Genomic DNA, 7,089 nt, shown 5'->3' on the forward strand with positions numbered 1-7,089 from the left:
CCGAGACGGGCGGATCGCTGGAGATAAGGAGTTTGAGACTAGCCTGGGCCAATATGGCAAAACCTTGTCTTTACTAAAATTACAAAAATTAGCCAGGCGTGGTGGCTCGTGCCTGTAGTCCCAGCTACTTGGGAGGCTGAGGCAGGAGAATCGTTTGAACCCAGAAGGCAGAGGTTGCAGTGAGCCAAGATTGTGCCACTGCACTCCAGCAGCTTGGATGACAGAGTGAGACTCCATCTCAAAAAAAAAAAAAAAAAAAAAAAAAGAAAAGAGAAACAATTCCATCAGTGGGCATTAGACTTAGTCCCTGTCAAAGTCACATTGGCTACTGTCTTATTATTTGTATTCTTTGTTACAGAAATTGTAATTTGATGAACTTTAATTATGGTGTCTTGATATTTCCAGTGTTTCCCACTCTGGGTAGGCCATGAAAATAATGGCAGTATTTGTGTTGTTATTCTGGCACTTCCAGTTTAGACTGTAACCCAGAAGAGTTTGAAGGGTATTAAAAATGACAGCAATAACAAAAAAGAAAAACAGAACTAACAAAGAAAGATGGGGGTTTAGATTATTTCAAACTCATGATGATGTTTGGTTTATATTTAAGTGAGGTTCAAGTTAGTTCGTGTTTTTATGAGACTCTCTAGGTCCATTTCTAGCCACTTTTGCTTTAGGTTTGGCATGTGGAAAGACTAAAACTGCCTTCTTGCCTGACTAGGGTTCATCTAGTCATTTACTGCCTGCAACACCAAGGTAGAACTTCTTATTTCAGGCAGCCCAGACACTGGAAATAATGTGCTGCTTGTATTATAAATCCAAAGAAATGCCAAAATAACCTGTGGCTTTCAGGAGTGGTACAGTTAGCTTTTATGACCAAGGAATGGAAAGCCAACTTAGAACCCAGTATCAGCCTTTCCATTCAAACCTGCATTCTGGTGGACATTAAAATTCTAGTTATTTGTGAAATTTAAAAATAATATTTTAAATGAGACTTGCTTCTAGGCTGTTCTAAGATATATTTTATTTATGATACGTTATAATAATCCTCTAATTTTGAGTTACTCTCTTTCTTACTATTGTTTTAAACATCATTTACAGTTCTGTGACATTTCTTATGCAATATCAAAGCCAATAAAGTAGCATATTAGTCAATGAAGACATTGAATTTTTGATGCACACAGCACTGTGGGTCATAAAATAGAAGTAAATGAATAATTCCTACCTTCAGAAAATGAATCTTTTTGAGGCAATAATAATATAGGCCTATGAATAATTAGAGGACAATATAACATAGTACATAGTCCAGTTAAAAAAAGAGGTTAGAAGAGGAAAAAGACCAGATCTCTATGTGGAGGAGAAAATGATGCTTAAACTGCCTTTCTCTTTGGAAAATTAATGAGGACAAGAGAGGGCATCCATCTATTCAGAAGACTTGTGAAAATAAACTATCTAAGGGCCTTTAGACATTGGTAGATGCTGCATGCCATTTTTCGCTTATTTTATTTTATGTTTGTTTCAATAGGGTTTTGGGGAACAGGTGGTCTTTTGTTACATGAATAAGTTCTCTAGTGGTGATTTATGAGATTTTGGTGCACCCATCACCAGAGCACCATACACTGTACCCAATGTGTACTCTTTTATCCCTCACCTCTGCCATCCTTTCCCCTGAGTCCTCAAAGTCCATTATATCATTCTTATTCCTTTGCATCCTCATAGCTTAGCTCCCATTTATGAGTGAAAACATACAATGTTTGGCTTTCCATTCCTGAGTTACTTCACTTAGAATAATGGTCTCCAATTCATTCCGGGTTGCTGTGAAGTCATTATTTCATTCCTTTTTATGGCTGAGTAGTATTCCATGATGTGTGTATATAGTGTGTGTGTGTGTGTGTATATATAGAGATCACATTTTCTTTATCCACTCATTGATTGATGGGGATTTGGGCTGGTTTCATATTTTTGCAATTGCAAATTGTGCTGCTATAAACATGTATGCTCAAATATCTTTTTCATATAATGACTTCTTTTCCTCTGGGTAGATACCCAGGAGTGGGATTGTGGATCAAATGGTAGATCTACTTTTAGTTCTTTAAGGAATCCCCATGCTATTTTCCATAGTGGTTGTACTAGTTTACATTCCCACCAACAATGTAAAAGTGTTCCCTTTTCAACACATCCATGCCAACTTCTATTATTTTTTGATTTTTTGATTATGGCCATTCTTGCAGGAGTAAGGTGGTATCACATTGTCATTTTGATATGCATTTACCTGATCGTTAGTGAGGTTGAGCATTTTTTCATATGTTTGTTGGTCATGTGTATATCTTTCTTGAGAACTGTCTATTCATGTCCTTAGCCCACTTTTTGATGGAATTGTTTGTTTTTTTCTTGCTGATTTGTTTGAGTTCCTTGTAGAGTCAGGATATTAATCTTTTGTCAGACATATAGATTGTGAAGATTTTCTCCCACTCTGTGGGTGGTCCGTTTACTCTGTTGATTGTTCCTTTTGCTGTGCAGAAGCATTTTAGTTTAATCAAGTCCCATCTATTTATCTTTGTTTTTGTTACATGTGCTTTTGGGTTCTTGATCATGAAGTCTTCGTCTCAAATCTAGAAGGGTTTTTCCAATGTTATCTTCTAGAATTTTTATGGTTTCAGGTCTTAGATTTAAATATTTAATCCATCTTAAGTTGATTTTTGTATAAGATGAGAGATAAGCATCCAGTTTCATTCTTCTACATGTGGCTTGTCAATTATCCCAGCACCAATTGTTAAATAGGGTATCATTTCCCCCTTTACGTTTTTGTTTGCTTTGTTGAAGATAAGTTAACTGTAAGTATTTGGGTGGATTTCTAATTCTTTATTCTGTTCCATTGGTCTATATACCTATTTTTATACCAGTACCATGCTGTTTTGGTGACTATGACCTTATAGTATAGTTTGAAGTCAGGTAATGTGATGCCTCCAGATTTGTTCTTTTTGCTTAGTCTTGCTTTGGCTATGTGGGCTCTTTTTTTGGTTCCATATGAATTTTGGATTGTTTTTCCTAGATGTGTGAAGACTGATGATGGTATTTTGATGGGAATTGCATTGAATTTGTAGATTTCTTTTGGCAGTATGGTCATTTTCACCATAATGATTCTACCCACCCATAAGTATGGGATGTGTTTCCATTTGTTTGTGTTGTCTATGATTTTTTTAAGCACGGTTTTTTATTTTTATTTTTTGTAGAGGTCCTTGTTTAGGTATATTCCTAAGTATTTTTTAGCTATTGTGAAAGGTGTTGAGTTCTTGATTTGATTCTCAGCTTGGTCACTGTTGGTGTATAGCACAGCTATTGATTTGTGTACATTAATTTTGTATCCTGAAACTGCTGAATGTATTTGCCAGTTCTAGGAGCTTTTTGGATGAGTCTTTATATGATCACATCAGCAGCAAACAGCAACAGTTTGACCTTGTCTTTACCAATTTGGATGCCCTTTATTTCTTGTTCTTATGTGATTGCTCTGGCTAGGACTTTCAGTACTATGTTGAATAGAAATGGTGAAAGTGGGCATCCTTATCTTGTTCCAGTTCTCAGGGGGAATGCTTTCAACTTTTCTCTTTTCTGTATAATGTTGGCTGTGGGTTTGTCATAGATGGCTTTTATTACCTCAATGTGTGTCCCTTCTATGCTGATTTTGCTGAGGGTTTTAATCATAAAGGGATGCTGGATTTTGTCAAATGCTTTTTCTACCTCTATTGAGATGATCATGTGATTTTTGTTTTTGATTCTGTTTATGTTTATGTGGTGTATCACATTTATTGACTTGAGTATGTTAAACAATCCCTGCATCTCTGGTATGAAACAAACTTGATCATAGTGGATTCTCTTTTTGATTTGATGTTGGATTCAGTTAGCTAGTATTTTGTTGAGGATTTTTGTATCTATGTTCATTAGGGATCTTTGTCTGTATTTTTCTTTTTCTGTTATGTTCTTTCCTGGTTTTGGTATTAAGGTGATACTGGCTTCATAGAATGATTTAGGGAGGATTCCTTCTTTCTCTATCTATGGAATAGTGTCAATAGGATTGGTACCAATTCTTCTTTGAATGTCTGATAAAATTCATCTGTGAATCCATCTGGTCCTGGAATTTTTTTTGTTTGGTAACTCAAATTACCATTTCAATCTTACTGCTTGTTATTTGTCTGTTAAGAGTCTCTCTTTATTTCTGGTCTAATCTAGGAGGGTTATATGTTTCCAGGAATTTATCCATCTCCTCTAGGTGTTCTATTTGTGCACATAAAGGTGTTCATAGTAACCTTTAATTATCTTTTGTACTTCTGTGGTTTCGGTTGACATATCTCCTGTTTCATTTCTAATTGAGCTATTTGGATCTTCTCTCTTCTTTTCTTGGTTAATCTTGCTAATGGTCTATCAGTTTTGTTTTTATCTTTTCAAAGAACCAGTTTTTGTTTTATTTGCCTTCTGTATTGTCTTTTTTGTTGTTGTTGTTTAAATTTCATTTAGTTCTTCTAGGCTCTTTGTTATTTCTTTACTTTTGCTGGGTTTGGTTTGTTCTTGTTTCTCTAGTTCCTTGAGGTATGAGCTTAGATTGTCTCTTTGTGCTCTTTCAGACTTTTTGATGTAGGCATTTAACGCTATGTCAGTGGATAAAAGTGCCCCAGTAGTATTGCATTGCTGTCTATCTCATCTCTTAGGTCTAATAATAATTGCTTTTATAAATTTGGGAGCTTCAGTATTGGGTGCATATATATTTGGGATTGTGATACTTACCTGTTGGACTAGGCCTTTTATCATTATGTAATGTGCCTCTTTGTCTTTTTTAACTGCTGTTGCTTTTAAGTATGTTTTGTCTGATACAAGAATAGCTACTCCTGCTTGCTTTTGGTGTCCATTTGCATGGAATATATTTTTCTACCCCTTTACCTTAAGTTTATGTGAATCCTTATGTGTCAGGTGAGTCTCTTGGAAACAGCAGATATTTGTTTGCTGAATTCTCAACCATTCTGCCATTCTGTGTCTTTTCTTTTTCCTTTTAATTGCATTTATTTTAATGCTGAATTTACTCCCATGCCGTAAGTTTTTGTTTCATCAGTTTCTTCCGGAATATCTTTTTCTTCTGGGCAACTTCTTCTTCTGGTTTAGGAACAATCTGTTCCTTTTCAGTAAGGCTCATCTCAATGTGGCAGAGAGAGCTCATGTATGGGTTAATCCGACTATGAGCTCTGTAGGTCTGGCAGCACGTCTTAGATGCTTTATTAACTTGGATGTGCTCAATGACCAGAGAGTCTACATCTAAACCCTTAAGTTAACCATTACTCTTCTGCATTTTTAAGCATGTGCAGCAAAAATTCAGCACTCTTTTTGGGCCACCAACCTTGTGTCTAGCCCCACTGCTTGGCCTGGGCACACCTGCCAACTCCACCATTGTAACATTGGAATGGTATGCACTGTTTCTGTAAAGTGACATCTTTCAGATATTTTGTGGCTTTTCATATATGCATACCCTTGATGGCCTGGGCAGTTTCACAAATGTTCTTAAGGTGAATACGAAGATTGGAACCTCTTGATTTGTATGATTTTGTGAGGTTCTCCCGGTCAAGTGTATAGGGAACCATTTTCACAGATTACCTCAGGCTACTTAGGGAAAGAGCTATTCTGTATCTTTTAAGTGGAGCATTTAGGCCATTTACATTCAATGTTGTTATTGAGATTTGAGGTACTATTCTATTCACCATGCTATTTGTCACCTGAATATCTAGGTTTTTTCATTGTGTTATTGTTTCATAGATCCTGTGAGATGTACGCTTTAAGGAGATTTTATCTTGTGTATTTCAAAGATTTGTTTTGAGATTTAGAACTTTTTTTTAGCAGTACTTGTAGTACTAGCTTGGTAGTGGTGAATTCTCTCAGCATTTGTTTGTCTGGAAAAGACTGTATCTTTCCTTCATTTATGAAGCTTAGTTTCACTGGATTCAAAATTCTTGGCTGATAATTGTTTTGTTTAAGGAGGCTAAAGATAGAACCTGAATCCCTTCTAGCTTGTAGGGTTTCTGCTGAGAAATCTGCTGTTAATCTGATAGGTTTCCCTTTATAGGTTACCTGATGCTTTTGCCTTACAGTTCTTAAAGTGCCTTCCTTCATCTTTACTTTAGATAACCTGATGACTATGTGTCTAGGTGATGATCTTTTTGGGATGAATTTCCCAGGTGTTCTTTGAGCTTCTTGGATTTGGATGTTTAGATCTCCAGCAAGGCCAGGGAAGTTTTCTTGATTATTCCCTTCAATATGTTTTCCAAACTTTTAGATTTCTCTTCTTCCTTGGGAACACCAATTATTCTTAGGTTTGGTTGTTTAACATAACCCAAACTTCTTGGAGGCTTTGTTCATTTTTAAAATTCTTTTTTTCTTTGTCTTTGTCAGATCGGGTTAATTTGAAAGCCTTGTCTTTGAGCTCTTAAAACCTTTCTTCTACTTGTTCGATTCTATTGCTGATACTTTCCAATTCACTTTGCATTTCTCTAAATGTGTCCTTCATTTCCAGAAGTTATGATTGCCTTTTATTTATGCTATGTATTTCACTGAAGATTTTTTCATTTATATCCTGTATCTTTTTTTTTATTTCATTAAGTTGGACTTATCTTTTCTCTGGTGCCTCCTTGATTAGCTTAACAATCAACCTTCTGAATTCTCTTTCTGGCAATTCAGGGATTTATTCTTGGTTTGGATCTATTGCTGGTGAGCTAGTGTGATCTTTTGGGTGCGTTAAAGAACTTGTTTGGTCATATTGCCTGAATTATTTTTCTGGTTCCTTCTCATTTGGATAGACTAGGACAGAGGGAAGATCTGGGACTCATGGGCTGCTGTTCAGATTCTTTTTTCCCATGGGGGTGCTTGCTTGATGTGGTGCTCTCCTTCTTCCCCTAAAGATGGGGCTTCCTGAGAATTGGTTGTATTTTTATTACGTGTGTTGGTTTTGTGTTGGTTGGCCTCTAGCCAGGAGGTGGCACTTCCAAGAATGCAACAGCTGTGGTAATGTAGGGAGAATACAACCTTGCCCTAGGATTACCTTTGGATAAGTTTTCA

At 36.2% G+C, this 7,089-nt stretch overlaps 1 pseudogene; it reads right to left on the reverse strand.

The window, feature by feature from the left end:
* Positions 1 to 5,065: 5,065 nt before the first annotated feature.
* LOC129038652 (large ribosomal subunit protein uL22-like) lies at positions 5,066 to 5,621 on the reverse strand (annotated as a pseudogene).
* Between the last annotated feature and the right edge of the window lie 1,468 nt (positions 5,622 to 7,089).

This window comes from Pongo pygmaeus, chromosome 5 (genome assembly GCF_028885625.2).
Source record: "Pongo pygmaeus isolate AG05252 chromosome 5, NHGRI_mPonPyg2-v2.0_pri, whole genome shotgun sequence".
NCBI classification, from domain to species: Eukaryota; Metazoa; Chordata; class Mammalia; order Primates; family Hominidae; genus Pongo; species Pongo pygmaeus.